This window comes from Pempheris klunzingeri, chromosome 2 (assembly GCF_042242105.1).
Source record: "Pempheris klunzingeri isolate RE-2024b chromosome 2, fPemKlu1.hap1, whole genome shotgun sequence".
Lineage (NCBI taxonomy): Eukaryota > Metazoa > Chordata > Actinopteri > Acropomatiformes > Pempheridae > Pempheris > Pempheris klunzingeri.
The window spans coordinates 30,215,540-30,239,724 of NC_092013.1; positions in this window are offsets into that span (position 1 = coordinate 30,215,540).

Here is a 24,185-nt window from a genome sequence, read left to right on the forward strand (position 1 = left end):
GTCTGTAGACTCGTCCAATTGCAGTGAGAAACACTCGCAGTCCACAATGTCCTGCCAAAGCTGCTGTGTCAAATCATCGGCCATTACTTCACAGCGCTGTGTAACCGTAACCGTTGATAGCTGAAGAGCTTTGATCGAAGATAATGTTTCTGGTTTGTTTTTAAAATCCCGAAACGAGTCGGCTGCCTCAACGAAGGCCTCTTTTATCATCTCTCCATCTTGGAAGGACTTCTTTTGCTTAATGATGGAGTGACTCACCCGGAACGATGCTTCGGTGGCTGCCTTTGCTTTTGATTTAACTGTGAAAAATGATTGCTGTCCACTTAACTGTGATTTTAGTTCCCTCACCTTTGTCTTTCTCAGTTCGCTTTTGGGCGGGAAGTCAGTGTCGTAGTTTTTATGAACAGTTCGAAAGTGCCACTCCACATTTCCCTTCTTTGGAATATCAATGACAGATTGACTGATCAGACAAACGCACTTCGAATATGACATGGTGGAAAAAAAGTCCTCCTCCCATTGCGCATGGAAGTGGTACGTTTTTGGTTTCTTACTTGGTCCAGCTGCCCCACTCATTTTTTATATCTCTTCTTTGGTGGATATAAACTGGAAGGCTAACTAGGTCACTTCGCTCGCTGGAGTTTCGTAGTAGCTAGCACGTTTGACCGCGCATGCCCGTGCCACGCCGCAGGGAGGATACATTCATTCATTTTCTGATGACTAAAATCTTTTTTTAATGTCAGGCGATCTACCCACACTACCTTAGCAATCTACCTACTGGGCACCCCTGGTGTATGGTCTAATGATTCATTTTACTTTGATACTCTTTATTTATTTTTCATTGTATTATAGTTTACCAAATGAGGGAGAGGATTGCTGTAAGAGATGTAGACCAATGAGTAGTTGATTGCTGGTACAAGATGTAGGCTCATGTTATGAGCGCAGTGACTCAACGAATGCGCACAATTATTTTATTTTATTACATCAGAGAACTGCTTATTTGCACTGCTGGCTAAAATCAAAATTAGTGTTCACATTTTTTGGCTTAACTGGCTGTGGTACTTCTTTAAGGTTAATAACAAGTATTACCTGGCTGACCAAAGGTCATCATTTTGGTCAGCTTGAGCCAGTGAGAGTAGACTGGGTGTGATGTCCCAGGAGCAGCTGCTGCTTTCCTCACAAAATCCAAAATGGCACAAACCTAGCCTATGCTGTATCGTCACACCAGGTCGCCAGTGATGCCCTACTGCATGCAGCTGTTAAACAGGTAGGCTTCCTTTTTTTTCATCTGCTTTGTTACAGATAGCTTTATACAGTGGCGGCTGCCTAGAATAGCCACACCTGAGTCAACATCCAGCCCCCAGCCACGGCTGAGCAAATCTAGGTGGCCACATCGGAAGTTTCAGCTCAGTATTTATCTGTCCGTTTACTGTTCTGTTTCATTCTCAGCCCCTCTCATAGCGTTATCGACTGCAGCAGGCAGCTTTTTTCAGAGAAAAAGCTGTGAAAACCCACTTTACTCTACCTGCTCAGTGGCAAACAGCAGCCAGACAGCCAGACAGAGCAGCTGGTGAACATAGTAGAGTATTTAGCGGCTAAAGAGCCAGGTATTTCCCAAGGGAAGCGGTGGAGACCAAAATCAGAGCTATGAGAGAGAGAATATTGGACTTTATGGGGTTTTAAGCAGAGTATCTGAGTACTTCTTCCATCACTGCTAAAGATGCACTAAGCCATGTTTTTATGCAAAGAATCACCCATCTTTTCATCTTAAATCACAGCTGCAACAGAGGAGAGTGTAGCACCCACTGAGAGACCCCACAGCTTCACCCTGTTAATCTAAATCTGATTTGGTCTATTCAGTTCTTCACCCACAGGACCAGTGAAGCTAAACTTACTGAAAAAGCCAAATTCTAAACTAACAAGAGCAGTAAACCAGAGTAGAGACCAGTGGAAGTTGGACTCATTACCATCTTTTGCTTTTCTTTGTTGTGAAGCATCACAGAGCCATCTGAGAAAGTGAGCGTTCTGTGGCTCTGTGCAGTTTTCTGGCAACACCTTACAGGATTTCAGCTTCCTGAAATGTACATTTTGTTCCCTTTTGCTTCCATTTGGAGCTGCTAACATAGGAGGTTGCCTGGTGCAGCCTAGGGTATAACAGTTGTGAAACAGTAATGTTTTGTGTGGAACATAATCCAAGTCTTACCCATTCCAGCTTTCCTAATAGACCAATATGTTGTTCAATATTTGTAGATGGACCTTTTTACAACCAGAGTTTTCTGAGTTGTGACGTTGACATAATAATAATTCACATAATAATAATAGTAATAAGGAATAATGTCCCAACAACAAGAGACAGGCAGAGGAGAACTTACAGACATCTCTTTTAGCCTGTAAAGTGAGAATGAGATTAATTAGTTTGGTCAGTGATTACAGCATGAAGTATAGCATGATGGGAATATTATAGCAATTAGCCTTTTTGGCAACAAAAGTAAACAGCTCAATCAAATGATATTTATACTGCGAGTAAAAACAGTAATTATATTATTGTTTGCATATGAGGATAATTAATGCAATTTTGTGAAGAGTGTCAAGCAAAATGGAACGAATGAACGAAATGAATCAGTGGGTCTGTATTCAAATTCACACAACATAAAAGGAAATGTAACACATCATTATGTACATCATCAGAAACAAGTGCAAAGAATCGTCCACATTAACATTCAAGAGGTTTGACAGCACACTAGTTCCATCGGGACTCGGTGTGAAAACGCTTACTACACACAGGATCTTACTACAGTAAAAATATATAAGTATTGGCGTCAGAATAATATACACAAAATTATTATCATTATCATTAGTGCTGTTTTCATTCTGTTAATGTTAAAGCTGGTAAAGGTGGAGCTCATTTCAACTACTTCATTTACTGCTGGGTGACTCCATCCATAGTAACACATCATCATTTATTAATTGATTATATTTTGTACAAATAAATGATGAATCTGCAAAGTAACTAGTAACTAATGCTGTCAAACAAATGTAGTTGGCTAAAAAGTACAACATTTGCCTCTTTAAGTCAAAGTTTAAGTCAATGTTTAAGAGTAGAAGTAGAGATGGCCTAATATGGAAATACTCAGGTTAGGTACAAGTTGTACTTTGTTACATTCCACTGCTATACAGCGGACTACATGCTAACACAGAGTGTGTGTGACGTGTGTGACATGTCCACCTGTCCACACTGAAGTACTGAAGGTCAGACTTGAATGTACTTTGAGAATGAATGGTATTTTTTCATTCAGAACTTTTGTTGAGATAGGGTCCAGGCGCTTGCTTTCAAAGCTCTGTGTTGTGCTGAGTATCACTGAGATGCAGACAGACACGAAGCACCTGAGACAAATTCCCGTTCGACATTTATAGTCCTTGAGAGCATAATGAAATTCCTATCTCTCTAAGCATGCATAGATCTTTGTGAGCTCTCGGTAGAATTACCAGTTCTTTGACCAGCTGTACATTTGAGATAGATCTATCAAAACCACCATCGTTTTTAACTAACGCTGAACTGAGCCAGCTCAATCCAGAGAGGCATGGGAGTCAGCTGCAGCCTCTCATCACTTTTTATTCATTTAGGTAACCTGACAGTACAAATTATGCGCAATATTCATAACAAAAAGACTATTATAACCGATCATTTAAAAATCACACATTATGCAAATTAGCATACAGCTCGGGGTGATTGCTGCCGATTACATTTGATGAACTGCCTGTAAACAAACTGACTGCACATCTTTAAGTCATCAAACAGCTCTGACATCATCAATAATGGCTGATGGAGGCATGATCACAATGACTATAGAAATGACAAACAAGACTACGGCTTCATCTGTCCATATTACGATAAGCTCGAATGAGAAGTGAGGTGAGCTTCGGGGAGGCACTCGGCGCGATGCTGATTTCCATATGATTAATGGAGGTCCAGGTCTTCGAGTCCCATCCAGCTCTCACAGCCAGTCTGCCTCTGATAGGGTACCAATCTCTGCTTCTGCTATCACAGCTCACACTCACCGTCTGTTTCTGCCCAGAGCTCAGGAGGGGAGCTGCCTGGGTGCTGTCTCAGCCCAGATCACAACGTAAAGGGTCAGTCTGTCCAGCTGGACGGACTTCAGCACCACACCATCTCAGCCAATGAGAGGGAGCGGGCATCAAAGTTCTAATCTGAGACATTCAGCTGTTATGTTACCCTCTATTCAGAAACACTCTTCCATTCACTGCTCCAAACACTCAAAATCAGCCTCAAAATTGTTTCATGGGAAAACCTGTTGGACCCTGGAAATGATGTGTTTATCATGACTAAATCAAAGACCTCGAGCATCAGTGACACACACACACACCCCCCAGGTCACATAGCAACAGGTCACGTTGTTCACATGCAGTCGTGCCAGTTGATGCACATGAACACCTGAGAGAGTTTACTGGGGAATCCTGAGTAGGAGTCTGTACACCATGTGTTCAGGCACTGTGCTGGAAGTAGGTCACCTGTGTTCAGAGTTCAGAGCCCAATGAACAATCACTGCCGTCAAGCAGGTAAAGAAAACAGTGGGAAAAAAACGGAGTGAGTGAAACGCTAGAGAATTCTTCCCATTTACCATGAAATGTATGAGTGTCACTGTTTGACATGCGTGTTAAAATGCAGAAGACGTGGAAACTCAGCAACACACATTTGTACAATGCTTTCCTGTAGAGCTCAACCAACAGTGGGCAATCAGGTACCCTCAAGTAACCACACCACTTAGCCTCCAGCAGTGCACGTCGCAAGGAAGCACTAATGCCTTTTATAGCTCCACTTTCTGGTGAAGCACTTAGTCAGCATACTTACTGAAATAGAGCTAACTTCACATCACCCAAGGAAGGACACATACAGTACCAGTCGGCCCAGTATCCTGAGGGTACGTCTGTGGCTACCAGTGGCTAAACTAATCTGGCAAAGTAAAAAGTAGGATCTAATGAAGACAAACATACATCCAGAGTTAAATAAAAGTAATGGATAAAAGGTTGAAATAGCACTCAGTTTAAGATCAACTCAGACAAACACATGTGGGACGTGACAGGTGGTGCTAATAATTGGGTACTAATGGCTCATGTAACGGGGCGGGGGGTGCATCTGACAGAAAGACTCCAGTGGTATTTGAATGACAGATGATATCTGGGAGGTTAAATATTCAAACGCCACAGCAATGATCACAGGCAGCAAAAAGAAAAAGGAATCACCATGTGATGATCTGGCTGATTGCTCTTGATGTAACATTTTCAAAATTGCTTGGAGTTGAATTATTTCTGATGGCACAAAAAAGAGAGTATGAGACTCTAGAAACAACAGATGAGGGAGTGATCTAGTCCTCTGTGAGTGAAAGGAGATCGCCACACTAAGACATGCTATGTTGAAGATCCAGGGAGCGTGTCATCCCCACCGAGGGTGGGGCTTGTCTTGAGGGGATCAAATGTATTGGCTTGCCTCTCCTACAAGTTTGGCAGTTCATTTACTCTGATCTGATTTAATCAAATCTGAACCGGCCTTTGGACATCTGCAATCACATATCTTGCTTTCTGTATTAAAATCTTATTTTCTTTTCGAAGTGGAGCATTAGTTTGAGGGGTGGCTGTGTTTAAGTGGTCGAGCTGGCTTGTAAATAGAATCACCCACCGCCAATGTGAGCCGTATGCAAAAAGCTCTTTGTCCACTGCCAAGATTTTATTCCACAACTGGACAACCATTAAATGTTGGAGTGCGGCACATAGCAGACAAACCAGTGGACCTGCTGTGGCAGGTAAATTTAAACATTACACTCCCTGTCAATGGTGACATGGGGGATAAAAAGGACTGCAGCAGAATAAAGTAGAAAAACGCAGTCAGCTGAAACCAGATATGTTGTCCTCAGTCTGTAAGTCAAAAATGGCAAATTTAAAACAACTTGAGACACGCAGCTGAGCAAACATGGCTGTCAGTGTAATAAGAAGATTCCACTGTCTCTGCAGGTTGATTCTTCTGATTATTAACTACTTCAAGGCTCTCGGCCTTTTAACTTTCAAGCCTGGTCAAACATCCATCATTTGAGGTACGGTAAAACACACTTCTTAGAGAACCACTCCAGGGAAAGAGATGTCTTAAATGTAACTTTTCAAAGCTGTGAGCACTAGAAATGTAATTGTGTTCATCTCTCTTATTCAGCACACCGCAAGAGGCAGGTGAGAAAAGGTAGAGAAACAGAGATGCTGGTAGGCAGACTTGCCTTTGACGTTGCCTAATATATATGTGTTGTGTGTGTGTGTATATATGTGTGTGTATGTATGATGTGTGTGTGTGTGTGTGTGTTATGAACATACAACAGTCTGTCTCCAGTGTTAACCATCTTAGCTAGTTAGCATGTTGATAACAGCTGTTGACACGTAAGAGCTTTTGCATTGATGTCCACATGAACAGCTTTCTACCTGCGGCATGTAAAAAGCTGTCAAAGACGCTCCAAGAAAAACACGACGCATTACAAACGGCATCAGAGCTATGAAATGGTGTTCACTTCCTGCCCCCCCCACCTCGTTGGGAGGTGTTAACCTTACTAACAGTAGATACAGCACACATTTAATGTTTGCACCTTATTCTGCTTGTTTTTATCTGCTAACTTAATGTCTTACATCAACCAATATCAGTTTAATATTCTCTTTCCCCCTCCTGACAGCGACGTCAGAACAGAGCAGATGTGAAAGCAGGCCGACGGCTCAGCACCTACAGAGAGGAGAGACTTCTGCCACTGTGTGCTGATGAGGAAGAGGCAGGCCTCCAAAAAAGTTCATTTTCTTCTGATTTGTTTGTGTGAAAAATACCGTTTTTGTGTCAGATTGTTCGGAGGATATGTGGTTTGTGACAAATGGGTCCAATATTTACTTGGTGACTTTGGGGCAAGAGAGCTGGTCATAATTTGAGCAAATATTCAATTCTCCCATCGGAGAGAATGAACTCAAAGACACAGGAAGTGACTCTGAGGTGTCCCGTCTCTCTCTGGACTCTCTCTGATATCAGGGATTGAGACTAAATGTCAGCAAGTTATCACAAGGTACAAATATTTTACTGTAAATGCAGTCTGCAGCTCTTAAGGGTGGCAGCTGGTCTCCAGTCTGAGGTGCAGCTGAAAATCCAGGAAGAGGAAAGCTGTGTAGGGTTCTTGTTCCCCTCTTTCATGTTTCTGGTTTAACTGGAGCTTATTTTTCTAACGTCTCGTTATATTACCACGTGTTTCTTTTACATCTTGCCTTTGAATTACCTTGCTGTTGAAATGCTTGCTTTGCCTCAGAAACACAGCAGTGTATCTAATAACTGGTGATGGCTCTGTTCCATTTAGATGATCTGGTGGGTTCGGGTTAATGTAGTGTTTGTCCTGCTGTGGCACAAAGAGCTTACCTTAATGTTAATCACAGCCCGACAGCCGGCTGAACTCGACTGAAATGGTGACGTGTTCCTTTTAAGAGACAGAGGACAGCCTTACCTACACAGAATGAGTCTATTGGCTGCTGAGTCTTGACTTCCAGCTCATGTCACTTTAAAAGCCATCAAAGTCGATGTCAGCAGAGAGTATGTCATCCCCATCAAGAAATACATGCATTAAGGTCAACCTTGGCAAAGTCAACATCCTTCAGCTGCTCAACTCATCCTACCAGCAAACAACAGCTGACTGCTACGTTTTGGCCCCGCTCGTACTGCTCCATGTCAGCCGCACTGAGCACAAGGCAAACAAATTAAAGAGAATAAGTTCAGGAAAATGCACAGCAATCACAGAGTAGCCAGTAGCTTTCCAAAGTCAACACACCCCAGTAAACACTTTTTACAATGTCATTCCCACTACACCATGTTTTCATCATGGTTAAAGAACCACCGTCTTTCCACTCATTATCCTGTGTCGCAGTACCTGCTGCTCCATGTGGTCAGGGTCTAAAGCTGTTCTGACCTTCTGTGTTTACTTCTCTTAACCATCTGGCTGCTCTAGGATGGAAGGTCATGGCATCTAACACTGAAAACTGTGTCACAAAAAAATAAAACGTATAATTTCTACAGGCTAATCTCTGGTTACTTACATTCAGCAGTCCTTTTTTTTCTGCAAGATGTTTACATGCACTACAGGTCAAGAGCATGTCTAGCTTTGCACAAATGCCACAACGATGTACGTCAAACTTATGCCTCATTTCTTTTCTAAAGTTTGCTAAACACACTGAAGACATACAGCAAAATACTTTAGACCCTGCAACCATAGCTGTACTGCATACAAAATCATCCCTTAAACAATGTAATGTGCTGCAGGCACGGAATTAAAACACATGTTAAACTACGGCATTAACATTTGATGCAGTTCAGGCTGAAGAATGTATGTGCTGAGCTGCAGAAAGTAATATAAAGCCTCTGCACTGGCACAGCCCACACACAGACAAAGACTCTCTTCTCCTGATGTACATGAAGCAAACCAGAGGTCAGCTTGAAGCTCATCACGTGGCAGATGTGGCATCAGTACTTTGGGATTTTTGTAAAACCAACACTAATGAGGGTCTTGTAATGTTTGCCACAGTCTGACATAAAAAAAAACTCCACTGAAAATATTACAAACAAGCAAACAAGTTCACTGGATTCAAGTCAAAACAGACACTGTACTGCCAAAATGTGGGTGACCCACACTAAATACTGTGCCTGAACGCATCCTGTACAGTCGTAGATTTTACACATGTTCATCTTTTAGAATATGATGCCCTGATCCAAACTAAACAGCAGCTCCCAGTACTCAGCCCCACCTCAACCAGCATTTAAATGCTGCTTCCACTTTGAGGGCTCTGTAATCATGTATACCTCTTATCCACACGAAGACAGACAGCTATCTACACTCATGCCTACATCCACTGAACTGTTGGGGGAAGCCAGAGCACCTGCAGAGAACCCACACAAGAACGGGGAGAACATGAACTCCTCACAGAAATGCCAGCGGGTTCCCACCCTGAGGAGACATATGCCTCCATGCTGCCAAGGCTCCGGCAAACAAAACAATAACACGGGTCTGACGCACAACACATTCTTTTACATTAAATACCTTTTTTAAAAATGTAAAAACGTTTGCAGACCTTTTCTTGTAAAGGAGTATTTCTTACTTTGACTTAATTAAAGAGCATCACCTCCACCGCTGCTCCTCCGTTAAGCATTGACCAACAGACATCCTAATTAAACGTGAAGGATCCTCTTTCTCCCAACTGTGACTTTCCTACGGGCTGCAGTGAAGTTCTGGAGCATTAAAACGCTCCATAACTTCCATGTTTAATCTTCCCGCTTTCATTTAACAAGGCACAGTGAGATTGTGTGTTCTTGCCCGGCTGCACACTGTTCAAACATGAGGCGCTCCACTGTGCCACTCAGATATAAAGTTGTACCTCATTTTAATTAGTGCACACAGAGGTGTGATAAGCTCCATCCTACATGTTCAAAGAGACTGAGAACGGGCAGATGCTTCCAGATTTTCTGATTATTATTTAATCTTCAATTTATACTATGAATAGTACATGCGTTCACACATCGGGATAATTGTGAATCACGAGCATTTTAAAAAAAGATGAGAGGAGATCAGACATGTTCACTGCTCTCTTATACTATGCATTTGACATGAAGACAATGCATGATTCACATACAGTTTATAAGAACCAAGCACGTAAACAGAAGAGGTAATAAATAGTGATAGTCACATCCAGCTCTCTGCACCATAATGGAGACTCCTGATCATTCACAGGTATCAGCCACTGAATGTGTAAGTAATGCATGAAAAGCCCACTCAATAATATTCACTCAATATGTATGCACTCGAGTTGTTAATATAAATAAATAAGGCGGATGAAATGAAAATATGTATTTTGAAGCAGAAAGACGAAAACTGTTATTTTCACTTTTTAGTCACATAATCCTGCTCTGAAAGGACATCGTCAATAAAATGGTGCTCCCCCCATCTTTCTGTTACGTTTTATAATCAATACACAAACAGCCGAGGAGCATGTAATGCCTCATACGACACGCCTCTCTCTGCGAACCTGCCGACTTCCCGTGGCTGGGACTGTCCACTCGCACAAAGTAATGAGATCATCGCGGGTGAAGTGAGGCTGAAAATGAATCATCTCCCCCCTATCCCCTAACGGCACGGTGGGCACATTTCTCCTGGACCTTGTACTCCGAGGCCATCCATCCTCCACCAGGCAGTGGCTTCACTCATCACAGCCCGCACCCCCACCACCCCACCCCAACAAATGGACCTGACAGGACGCCCCTATCTAATCCCATCACGGCCACACGGGTCAACTCCAGCGGCAGCATCATTTTGACTTTTTCGACTTTTCAATTTTGGGTGCTCATTCACTTCGGGCTTAAATTCAACCACAAGTTGTTAGAAGAGAGGCTGGCTTATTGTTTGTCCAGGTAACGATCTATACTTGTTGATAAAGGTATGTCGGCACAGTAGATGCACAGTAATACGCCTGTATCTCCAGGACATGTTTTCTGTTTAGAGGAAATGGCCATTTAAGGCCAGCACCCTGGGACAAAAGTGTAAGAACGTTTCTGTGGGTAATGAAATCACAATGCACAATCAGTGGTGGGCTTGAAGGATGGCCACGGTCTCAATCCATTACACCTTGCAGCCTGTTCTTATGCTGCCCCGGTATTAGGACAAAGCACGTTGATGAATTCCTGCTAGGAGAGGCTTTTTCTGGACAGACACAAACATAAACAATCCAGCGCAAAGAAAAAGGAGGTGCAATGTGGCCGTGAAGATAAAGCTTAATCTATCACAACTCAGTAAGTGCAATAGGGAAAGACAGTTTAAAGGTTTAGGATAATCACAGATGCTAGGAGCTATTTTACACTGTGCGAAGGATATGAGATGTGTTAGAAATATAACGTGTTGAGGAGCCGTGCTGAGGGACGGCCTGGGAAAGTCCGGTCTGGGGGAAATGGTGCAGGTCACAGGTCCAGATGACTAACGGTGCCACAGGTGACAAAATCAACACAGCCAGGCTTTGGGGAGAGGCTCCCAACAGAGGACAAACAGGCCTTTGACCAGCCGACCTGGCCTAGAGAGTGAGGAGTACACCACACGGACCGAAAACAGCCGGGAGAAAGCCGAGGCTTCTATTTGTGATAGATGACTCACTCCGCTCACACACATCCACATGGATGAGCCAACCGTAGCTACTTACCATGCAAATTCTGACATAAAAGAGCAGCAAGAGCCACAGTTCTGTCGAGGTACCAGTTTATTGCAAGTGTAAGCAGCTCATCACACGATTGGTTCATTGCAAATCCATTTCGTGTGCAGTGCATTAATCTTGCTGCAGGCTGCCCAGGTTCACCGTTTATGCGGCTCTGTAGACTATAAGAGAGGGGAAATTCTGCTTAATAGCAAGGAAGCTCTCATTACGCCCTATGCAGTGTCTCATTTTTCCAGTGTTGCGTGTCGTGTTACATACATGCTCACAGAGGTTGGATAGAGAAGCAGCGGACTGATGCGGCGTGTGCACAGAATCTGTATGTGAGATTCAGCTTTCTCTGCAAGCTAAGCGTTGCCTTCCCAAAGTTTAAAGGTGTGTTACTGGGCCATTTGTGGAAATAGCTCACTGTACAGTAGATGTAGATATCATTATGAGGTCCTCAGTCTCCACATCAAACTCCCATGGGCTCTCTCTCAATTCCATTCTTCTTGCAGAGCTGCACTGAGTGGAGCTCTAACATTACAGTCAGAGCTGAGGTGATGTTACCACACCACAGAATTAGATTGCATTACAAAAAGGTTATCTGAATTAACCTGGATGTAAAAATAGAGAAATGCACGGCCCCAGCCCCAAACACCCCACTCATACACACACCTACTCGAGTGTGTGCTTGCTTATTAGATCAATATTTTTCCATTATTATGATGGTCAAAAGCTGTCACGATCATTTAGAGATCAGAGGCTGAACGGTGGATACATGTGTGAAAAATATCTATGCTGTACGTGTGGAGATGCTTCAGGAAGCACACATGGATTCATGAAACATCACACACACACTCAAATTGTTCGTCAACATCAGATAGGACTTCAGACGGAATTTGATGGATGGAGGTGCCAGAGCGAAAGTAAGTCCTGCTAACTTCTTCTAGATGCTGAGAATAAGAAAAGGCAAAGGAAAGCTGAACAGGGTGCTAAGAGGAGCGTACAGTTTATTTGGTATATACATATTTGGTATATTCTGTTTTATTGTACAGTGTCTAATTAGCCCATTACAGAGTGTGACGCTTCCAAGGCCAAGGAGCTTTTCTCTTAGCATGTTATTTGTAGCCATAATGTGCAAAATTAAGAGCCAAAGTCAAGTGGGAACTCTGTCAGCATCAATGTCACCAGCTTTTCTTCACTGTTACGGTGAATTGTACTTTATGTTCAGATTGGCTAAGAGTCTGACGGTTGTGTGAAGGTGCCGAGCGGCCGTGAGGCGACACGACCGCTACCTACAAGCACTGACTGTCATTGGTGGGGGGAGCTCTCCATCACAGGGCACTCCTGCCTGGCATTTAGCTCACGTTCAGCTACAATAGCGTGCCTTTCATAAAGAACAGGAATTACTGCAAAGTGACATCTTTGTGAATGGGAGTGACTATATGGTGAGATATGTAATAATATGGACGCTCTTTTCATGTGACAGCCGTGTAGCTCAGTTTGTGCGACAGAGAAAAATTATATACATTTCCAACAATGGCCCATAACAGCGGCTGTGGAGTCAAATGGCTCCTGGAAATGTACTTGGAACCACAGTCTGCATATATTGGCAGGAAAATGATGTGAAGGTGAAGGATAAAACAGTCACTCCTGTCACAGACAGAAGCTTCTGGCTTCACATCCAGACACGGCTCTGAGGAGCAAAACTGCTCTTAAGGCTGCACACACACTCCACCAAGTCCAGCGTGTCCTCAGTTGGGATGAACACTTAATGCAAGTCAAGGTCTTATCTGACCAACCGCTATATACACATCACTGAGCTTCTAAGACCGACCATAAATTATTCCCCCAAAGTATAAATCTTTTTTGTACTTCCATTCTGATGATGAGCTGATACTCATGTCCTTCTATCAGTGCTGTGCAGGTGCTGCTCCACTTGGAACATGCACCACCGCTAATGTGTTAGTGAGGCAACACAGAGGAATCGTTGGATGGGAGGGAGCTCGGCTTTGTGAGGTTTTATCTTCAGTCTTCATCTTTTCCTCTGACTGAAGAGCCCGTTTGTACATTTCCAAACGTTGCCGTGTCATAATGGTGGTTTGTGGTGATATCGAGTACCTGTTACTTTATTTATAAAACTTCTTTACCTAAAATAATTTTTGTCGGCGTGCAGTTGCTTGCTGTCAATATTGGTGACTTTGGTAATCCTGTTGCTGTAGACTCAGCCATTGCCATAGAAATCTAAATCTGCAATATTGGCACTAGTACAGAGGTGCAGAAACATCTCAGCAAGCACACAGACTGATGCAGCTACAATAAGAGAAATCACTCTCTCTCAGATGATATTTTTTCCTGGGAAATATCTGACCGCTAAATAATCTGCTGCTTTCCAAGAGCAAGTATGTTGCATGGCTAAGAAGATTAGATTAAAATCATGGGTGGCTGAGTGAAGGTGGCCTTCTCACATGCGCGATAAGCAATTAAAGTTGGTTTGTGCAAAAGCCCTGATACAATAACTGATGGGTTCACAGCCAGGGTTATATAAATAATTGATAGTAAAGAGTATTGTTGTGGAAAGCAGCAACACGAACAAGAATTATTTATGAAATTGTGTACAAGTTTACCAGTGCGATGTATAGACAGCACTTTGCTGCAGTTCGACTATTTTTAGCACGAGGGAGGCAAAGGAAGATGAAAGTAGTTCCCAGTTCAGTATGGTACAGAACATGGTAATTCCATTCACTATCCTTCAAAGCAGCGAAAGTGAGGGCTCTGATTTATTCATAAGCCGGGCTTCTCCTGCCAGAGAGCATTAGACAAAGGCAGATCACCCGAAGGTAACAATTCTGCTGAGGAAAGCAAATAACAAATCAAAACAAATCAAAGTGAGGTGTGAACAGTTTACATGTTGCACTGCGCGGCTTGTCTTCGCACTCTGTGTGTACACAACTGCTGGACTCAACACTTGACGAGCAGAACTTTGGTATTGAGCAACAGAGCTCATGATTTGTTTCGATACAGCTGCAGGTCAGCTTCTTTCATTCATCCCGGTGCTGCGCTGTAACGCGCTCCTCCCTGGGCTTTAAGCTTCCCAGCAGCTCCATGTCAGAAATAATTCAACATGATTCTGGCTGCACTGCCTCCATCAAGCTTCTGTCAGTCTCTATCTGAGAGTGAAGGTCACCACTCTGTCCTGCTTACCTGGTCTCCTGCAGCCCAGCCACGCGTCCTCACCTTCAGCCTGCCTCTGAACCTCAGCTGACTGCCGTGGCTGCACAGCAGAAATCACTGCATTCATCTCAGTCGCTATTAACAGACTTGATGAATCACTTACCCCAACGCTGGCCTGGAAAATATAACATAGGTGGCTTTTAAAAGCCAATACTGGTACTAACAGCTACAACTGTGTGGGATTATTAACCTCATTATTTGGTATTTCTGCAGAATTAAATTCTTTTCGGCCTATAAAAGCCGGTGTAACAATAGTGGGATCATAATGGGTCAGAAAATCTCTCTAGTGAATTACTTTGTGTTTTAGGGTCAGCAGCTCCTGAAGGCAGCACGGATATAATGGGAGGAATTCATACTGTAAAAATGAATAATATATTTGGTTGAACAGGCTGTTTGAGACAGTAATGGTCAGTGGGTGACTAAAGCTGAGACAGTTAGTAGATTAATTTAATCAATGACTGGATCGACAGACATTCGTTGATCCTATTTTGGTAATGAATGAATCATTTTCAGCAACAATATTTTAGTCATAAAGATAAATTCTTCCACATTTCACAGAGAACACACAGACAGATGACCTCCTCCATAACTCTCTGTAACCAACGTCGGTGTCCAGCACTGTATTAAGCATCTGATCAAATGTGAGAGACCAAAGAAAGCTGAAGCGTCTGATCCATTTCTTTTTCTTCTGAGATATTTTTGAATCCCAGTTATTAAACCGGTCGGTCTCCTTTCGACTCCGCAAAGACGGCAGTCGATCAATAATCACACCACAATAATCACACTCCCTCTATGGATTCGTCTTAAGCTGACAACAATCAAACGAGATGACAACGTCAAATAATGTATGCTGTCTCTGGTGAGCATTCTTTTGTTAACATTCATTCAATAACGGGGCCCTTCCTGACCAAAAGGTTATTTCTAATACAGAAAAATGACTTTTAATCTGGAGCCTGTGAGCTCTCTCAGGTGTGATCTGGTCACATGTGATCGATAAGTCCACTCGCTCCTCCTGTGACAGGACGAGAACGAGACCACTGAGATGTAATCAACCTGTCCAGTTAGGTTTTTTACAAATATTACAGACTCTCCATTAATGGTGCACTGTTGTTGGCTCAAGATCTCTGATCAGGAGCTAATTCGATCCATAACATGTAATAACAATAACAGTGGTGGACGATGACATGGTTACGTCACATTAGTCACAATATACTGTAGGAATACGGTCAAAATGAATAATATGTGTATCAGTGTCATTACTTTACATCTCATTATGAAATAAATATATTTATACCAGACAGACATTTAAAGGTGCATTCATTTTTTTGCCATTTGGAACAAACTACAAACAACATTTACGTACTATATCACTAAACATATTAACTCTGGTAAACAATGGCAATTTTTAGTTCACACACTCAGTGGCGGAGGAGCAACATTAGCATTGATTCAGAGTCAATGTGAGTCCACTATTTCTTCTGCTTTCCACTCTGCTTTGGTCTCCACCAACTTCTGGGAGCAAGCATCTGCCTCCAGAGCTACTAAATGCCGCTGCACGCTTCCTGTCCAGTGGGCTCATCAGAGCCTTTTAACCTGAGACTGAACCAGACTTTTACAAGGCAAACCAAAGAATGTCTGTCTGCCTGTCTGTCTGCCTGTCTGTCTCTGCTCATCTGTCTCACATTCACTCACACACAGACAGACAGACAGATTGGTGCAGAGAAATGCACTTCTGCTGTGACCAGCCAGACTACCGCTTGTTTCTTAAGCCTCCTGTGTGTCCCTGGTGGAGGGCTAACGGCTGATGTTAGCAGTTGAGAAAAAAAAAAAAAAGTTATGGGGGGGGGCGAAGAGTAATTGGCAGGGAGATGAAAGGCAAGCACAATAACACAAGGTCTAATGGCTAAATAGCTAATTTGGAGGATCGATAACACACTGGCTTGGCTCAGTCAGGAAGAGAAGAGGCGAAGGGCTGCAGCCTTTACGTGTAACAGCGCCATCATGCAGAAACCTACAGTAAGTCACATGGGAACACATTGTTGGAAGGGCAGGGGGAAGTAAGATTTTGATGCCAAAGCACACAGCTGTACACCACATATATGAGTCCATATGGAACACTACTGGGGATGTACAGAATGAAAAAAAAAAACCCTCAAAGACTGAAAAAATAAGGTAGCGGTGGGCTTCCCAGTGAAATGCAACGCAACCATGTCACAGTCTCCACCAGCTGCCTGGCTGGCTGGTGGCCAGGGACGTATTTTACTTGGAGAGCAGGAGCGACTGACAGATGCCTGAGCAGCACCACGGCATTCATCAAGGCTTCTGCTAGCAGCGAACACAGAGGCAGCCTCTGCTTGTGTCCACATGCAGCTATCAAGACTGCCAAATCCCGGGCATGAGAGGAGCTGGCTGAAGCAGTGCTCCGGTATCACAGCCCTGACCCCGCTAGACAACAGTCAGCTCTGCGTGTTAAACTACCCCATCAGCTCATACATCACTGTTATCTCTATACCCCCGTGAAGATTAGCCTTCAGCCCGCTCTACCTACCTGTTCGGGCTGCTGCTGCTGAGCAGAGACCCAGAGAGTCCGGCAAACGTGAGGCAATAACCCAAAAGAAACAAGCTTCATGCTGTGAAATGTGATGGGATGCTCTGGCCATGTGCACGATGCCTTTACTTCCTCCTCCTCCAAAATCAAAGCGGTAGGAAGCACCGAATGATATCATGTAGTCACTCAGACTGATGGAGCAAAGTCACATTGTTAAAACCTTTCAAATGTGTCACGGTGTTCACCTCTGCTGAATGAAATAACGGTGGATCAAATGAGTCCTCTTTTTTTCCTCCCCACCAACAGCTGGACGGCTGCAGACCCCAGACTGGGAAACGCTGCGCTCGAGCTCATTTTGCAGCAGTAAACAGGAGACCGACTGAACCTCACGTTGGTGTATGGGCTGTATTTTATGCAGACTACACTGCCTTCCTGCAGGAAAAACAATGAGAGGATGCTGCTGGGAATTGTTTTCCTGCTCTGGATTGTCTCTGTGTTTTGAACGAAGGGGCCTGGTGGCCGGAGCGTGCCTGCCTCTGTCATTATGTGGTGATGAGGATGTGAAGGGGCCCATATGTATTCTCTAGATGACCCTCCTGAGAGTAATCGACGGGGCCGCATGAACGTGGCAGGTTTATTAAGCCAGTGCTTAGAAATTAAGCTACAAAGTGGCATATTAATCATCGTTTCACTGGACTAAGTGACAGAAGAGTGTGATCATTGAAAGCAATGGGGTGGGGGTGGGGGGCTGCATTTGAATGAAAATGGCTAATGGCTAATATTTATTATGCTGTAGTACCTTCCTGGGTGGCAAAGGGGTGTGTGAGTGTGAGAGTGAGTGTGTGAGTGAGTGTGGGGGGGGGTAATTTTCATTTTAATGATCCCACAGCATAAAAACATAAACTAACACGAATGACTCCTGCAGCCGGAGAAGAGGGACATGCTGGGTACAGCACTTCAGATATCAGATAAACATGAGAGCACACACACACACACACACACACACACACACACACACACACACACTCACACACAGTCAGGATTCTGTCACCTTCTGAAGAGAAGATTAACCATCATGTATTATTAAGGTCTCTGCCATCCATTCATATGAATCCATATTTAGCATATTTTAATAAGTTTCTTACCTGCACCTTCTACACACACATTATATTATATTATATTATATATTATATGATATGTACATTAGAGGGAGAGCATGCCTCAGACACTGGTGAAGCCCCTGTTTACGCTGCGCCCCCCCAGCCTGACCATCTCCACACTGATGGAATGAGGGGAGGAGAAGGCGCACCTCTCTCCTGCCTTTACCCACCGTCCCCTAAAAACATGTGCACCCCCATTGAATCCTTCTGGCAGTAGCAGAAGCCATCCCTCCACCACACGGGCTGCCAACATGTCAAACTGCTCAGATTGTGACTGCAGTCTGGCGGAATGCACAAAGGATCCGCTCCGCAGCAGAACACACAGTTGGCGGCTGAGTCTTCACTCTCTTTCAAATGCTTTTGGGGGAAAATGGGGATATGAGGAATATAAAGCGCGTCGCAGGGGCTCGTCTCCCCCCGTACAGAGTCACGGTGCCCGTGCAGACGCGCGGCGGAGGACCGGCGCTGGATGGTCCGTGCAGGCGGCCACGAACACACGCCGAGCTGTACAGAGATCGCACACTATTGCATTGCACAATAAGTTTGACGGATGCCTTACCTGTTCAGGAGAGGAGAGGAGAGGAGAGGAGAGTCGACACAGAGCAGAGGAGAGAGGGTGTCGGGCGGAGCGCCGAGCCGCGCAGCCAACTCCAAAGTGTGTCTGCCTGTTTTTTCCAATCCACTAAAGGACAGCGAGATTCAGACCACCCCCCTCAGATCAAACTATTTCCAACTGTTTCCTCCTCATCACCATGGCGCCTGACTCTACATGCAAGTGGACCACGTGCTGGCCTTCCTCTTCTGCACTGTGATGATGTTTCAGTGTGAAATACATATACAGGCTACTGTATGTCCACCCCATGTCCATCCCATAGCCTCAACACAGGGACATGACTGATGGAGTAACTTGTCACTTTCCTCTTCTTGCTTTTTCATTCACACATGCACAGAAAGTTTGAGATGTTTGAATTCCTCATCAAATGATCAAATTATTATCATCCAAATCCCACAGTTTGTCTCCTATGCTATGATTACTGAGGTCCCTGCACTGCTACCACTGGAGTTAGCTAGTTAGTTCGCTGACTATGAGCTCCTTTCACATCATCATCTGCTACATTGCTATCAGGAATGAATCTACACTCTGTTGCCCATAAAGTTGGAATCAAATGTTTTTCCCTCTTCTCATGAAATGATTGTGACAATGTCATTTATTCTTGATCAATAAAGTTTATATCTTAACTTTATTGATCAAACTCTTCCAAACAGATCACAGTGAAACCTTTGCAAACTGTGTATTCAGGCTTCAACATAATTGGGGGTATTGAACAATTATCCCAACTTTATGGGCAGCAGTGTATTGTAGCTGCTTGAAGGCAGCAGTTTATCCAACCTAAAACTGACTTGATATTAAGAGACACAATGTCATTAGGATTGCAGATATCAATTCACATAATTGTTGTTAAATTGTAAACGTAGTGTAAAACAGTTACCAGTTTCATCATATCTGATTTTCTTAGATAGAAAACACACACAGAACAAATGTGAAAGTAGCTCCTGTGTAAATCCATAAGCAGTAACTGTGGCGCCACGTCATTGTTCCGATGGTCCATTACTCCAAAACCCCAACAGTCTGAAAAATGTCCCATTTGAACAACAGCCCGAAATCTAAGGATAACCACCAGACCCAACAACACAGTGCAGCCCACTGGGCTGACGGCGGCGTCCAGCTCATTTGTCTGCGACAGTTAAATCACTTGAAATGTGGTTTGGTGTAAGGCCAGAGAGGTAAGAGCCAAACCCTCACCCGGCAGCATAGACCGGGCCGGCAGTGGTTTCAGAATAACGGGCCGTGGGAACAATGGCAGTCCCTGAAACCGGTAACTGGTAAGGAGCACAGATCCCTTTGCATTGCAGACACATCACTTTTGACAATGTAAAGAAATCATTGGATATCAAAAACCAGATTCCTGAAGAACATCTGGAATATGAAATGCTGAAACAAATGAGCCAGAAAAATATTAGCCAACAAATATTCCACCTTGTCCTTTATTTTCATTTATTTCCAAACCTAAATGGGGGTGCTGCCCCTCTCCCGATGGTGTCACCACTCTCAGGGATTCCTGCCCTCTGCATAAACTTGATGAATTTATTTGCGCTTCTCCTCTGTTCATCCGAGGTAATGACTTTGAGCTTCACCTAGTTTTTAATTGAGTTCTGGGCGAGAAAACCATTTTTGACAAAGAAAACAGAAACATCACATAGAAACAGATAAAAGCAAGTAAATTAAAAACACTCCAGATAATTAAGAAGGGAAAGAGAGCAGAAGCCCTTGAAACCCTTGTTAACATTTAGAAATACAAGTCCTGAATGGTAAACAGCTGCAAAGATGAAGAGATGACAAGAGAATGGCGTTAGATTAGGGGAAAGAGGAAAATGATGGTGAAGAAGAAGGAGCTTCGTCTGCCCAGACAGTGGAGAGCAGGAGCCTGGTCACTGGCCTCATTCTGTGGACCCCGGCCAGGGAAGCAGCAGGAAGAGAGAGAAGTCATTATCGTTACAGATGATAACTCCAGGGGCCGCTCATGTAAGGACAAATCCCAGAGGACGCTACGCCTGCAGTATGCACATCATTATCAATATAGTCAACTCCCCTGTGAAATTCCACTCCCCCAAAATAGAAAGGAAGTGGGAAGGCTGGATTTCAGTTTCATGATCTGTGGAGAATGTGCTCAGGATCCAGGAATACAAACTACACCAAGGGCAAATGTGCACTTATCAGAAACATCTACATAATTAAAGTATTCATTTCATGTAATTACTGACTAATCCAGTGGGACACCAAGTGTTACGATATGAACTTCCTGATATTGAACAACCTGGGCAGAAGTGTCGCAGAGCTCGGTAACATTAGACGGTTTCAATCATTCGGGTGAGAGAGTGACCTTCAGACCTTCATCACCTGTCAGCAGCTTCAGCTTTGTGTCCCAACGTAGGAGCAGCAGGGTTGTGGTCTAATTATAGAGAGATATTTTATTGTGTTAGACTCACTGGGCAAACATTAAAGCAACCCAGGTCTTGTAAAGGCTGGTCGACCCTCCAACCCTCCGCAGGAGAAATGTAGGTGGTAATGAGAGAGAGAGAGAGAAAAAATCTGATTACTCTTTGTGATAAGGGTGTAAATCATCAGCCTGAGATCAACACAGGTCTATGGTGTTTTTTTTTTTTTTGGGGGGGGTAGTTTTGTTCAATCTTTGCTGGTTAAACATTACGTGTACACACCAAAAGGCAGGTGATGTGCGGGCTGTCTTCCTGGAGTATTGGCGTCGCTGTGAGGTTGCCAGGCAACCAGCAGAGACTCCATAGACGAGCCGCTCGCAGCCAAGAAAGCGTCCGTTTCTTGGCTCTGAGTCTGCAGCCCCTCCTCCTGAAACTACCACATGTCAGCTTTACACTTGGTGTCTGTGCAGATTAAACAAACAACATGTAACATGGTCATTACTGAGCTTCAGAGGTGCCAGTGGCCATTCTACTGTCCAGGGGCCCCTCCCACCGCTATGTCTGACATAACCTGACACCAACGAAACATGTCTGCAATCTAAACATGCCTCAGTCCAAATGCTCCCCTTAGCAGGTAAATTATATATATATATATATATATATATATATAGATGGATGGATATATCTATATAAAGAATATATAATACACTGTTGCCCATAAAGTTGGAATAATTGTTCAATACCCCCAATTTAGTTAAAGCCTGAATACACAGTTTGCAAAGGTTTCCCTGTGATCTGTTTGGAAGAGTTTGATTAATAAAGTTGAGAAGATATAAACTTTATTGATCAAGAATAAATGACATTGTCACAATCATTTCATGAGAAGAGGGAAAAAACATTTGATTCCAACTTTATGGGCAACAGTGTATATATAAAAACTATAATTAAGTTAAGCCACATTGTAAAGGACCCACCGTGTAAGGCCATGGCTCATCAGCCTTAGATTGGGCCACACAAGCCTTGGCTGTTTCTTTTGTTGTTGATCATCCTAAACTAAACTAAACTAAGCTAGTCTAAACTAGTCTAAACTAAGATAAACTAGTCTAAACTAAGATAAACTAGTCTAGTCTAAACTAAGCTATTTAGTGTACAGACATGACAGTGGCTCTTTACTGAAAGAATGAACGCTGAAACGAGATAATAAGTGTTTTAATTTGAGAGTGTTTAACCAGAACAACTAATTTCTCTGATTTTAACAGAAGTGTCTCTGTGCGTACACCATCAGGGTCGTATGCAGCACTCCTCAGACTGGAACACTGCAGTCCAGGTAGCAATTAAGTTTTCTGCACAATATAATTGGGCAAAGTATGCTTTTAGAAGAACAGGGTCGTTTTGAGGTCTGATTTCCCATTTCTTAGTCTGACTTACTCATTTTTAAAGCCGTCATCACCTCTGTTTCCTGCTACCTGTGTCCAGGCATCATGAATTGAATCAAGCTGATGGAGTAAACACAGTTGAAGTCACAGCTGCTGCTCTTAGACTGAACATACAGCACTGACTGAGTAAACCTCACCAAACTCCAGAGGCTCCAGTGTCTCCTGCTCTGTGTGTGAAGCTGCTGTGACACACCGACGCACTGTGACAATGCTTCTGTCTGTCTGCATGTATGTGTATGCGAGCGTGGGTGACGGACACTAAGGTCAGCAGCAGAGGACAGTTAAGTTCGGCCAAATCTCCTCAACTGACGGGACAGCTGCCTTTTCATGTCCTGCTGTCATTTACTCGATCCCATTCATTCGGCCAGGGTCCAACAGAGAACATGGAGGGCAAAGAGCCGCGCTCTCCACCACTTTCATGTTTGGGCCACAGCTTTCAGCTTTTATTTTTCTCCTCCATAACAATGAAGCTTTCCCCAATGCAACGTGACATTTATTCAATTACTGTGTGCGGAAAACAAAACGTGTGAAGTGCAGACTCCCCTACCACCCTCACTGTGAGTGCTCCACAACACATTCAGAATCCTGACAAACGCTCCTGATCATCTTCCATGCTGTGCTCTCTGAGTCTTGTGGTCTCACTCTTGTATTATTATTTGATCCCGACTGGTTGAGATTTTGTTGAGCAAGTATTGATTCAAGGATTCCATCGTTTTATTTATACGCCATATATGCAGATAAAAACAAGTTTCACCGCACAATGAAATTCTTGCTTTGCCCTTTCGCATTCAGTGCCGCTTCAGGACTAAAAACAACTGATAAACAGAAAAAGAAAGGAGCTGTAGCTATAAGCAGCAGCTATACAGTATAAATATGTAGTATTGTATAAATGCATAAATAGTCAAATATGTTCAAGAAGAAAAACTTCATACAAATTTAAGTAATAAGCAGAGCGAGTCTGCCACGGTGTGTGCCTCCTATTGTTAATGATTCATTGCATCCATCTTTTTTATCAATCAATCAATCTTTATTTATATAGCGCCAATTCATAACAGCATTATCCCAAGACTCTTTCCATAAAGAGCAGGTCTAGACCAAACCCTTTAATTAGAGAGAGACTCAACGATTCAGGAATTCAACATGAAGGATTCAAGAACCCCCACATGAGCAGCATCAGATATTTTATGTGTTGTATGAAAATGTGTGAAGTCACTGTGATGCTGAAAATTCTTTAAAGCTGCAGTGATCAATATTTTCATATGAACCATGAGTGAAATGAGTGAAAAAGTCACTCATAGTGACAAACTCACAGAGAATTATTGCTCCCTCGGCTCTGCAGAACACTTCTGTTTGCTTTAGCAGCCTGCAGCTTTACAGTTCTCAGTCACTTCCTGCATTGTCTCCAGCTTCAGGAGCAGCTGTTTTCAGCAAAAACACTGACAAACCCACGTTGTGTCCAGCAACAAACGGCAGACAGACAAATTTAGTGAGTAGCTGCTGAACGTAGCCAGACATTTCCCACAGTAGCTGGTGACCAGAACATTAATCAGGTACCCAGAACCACAA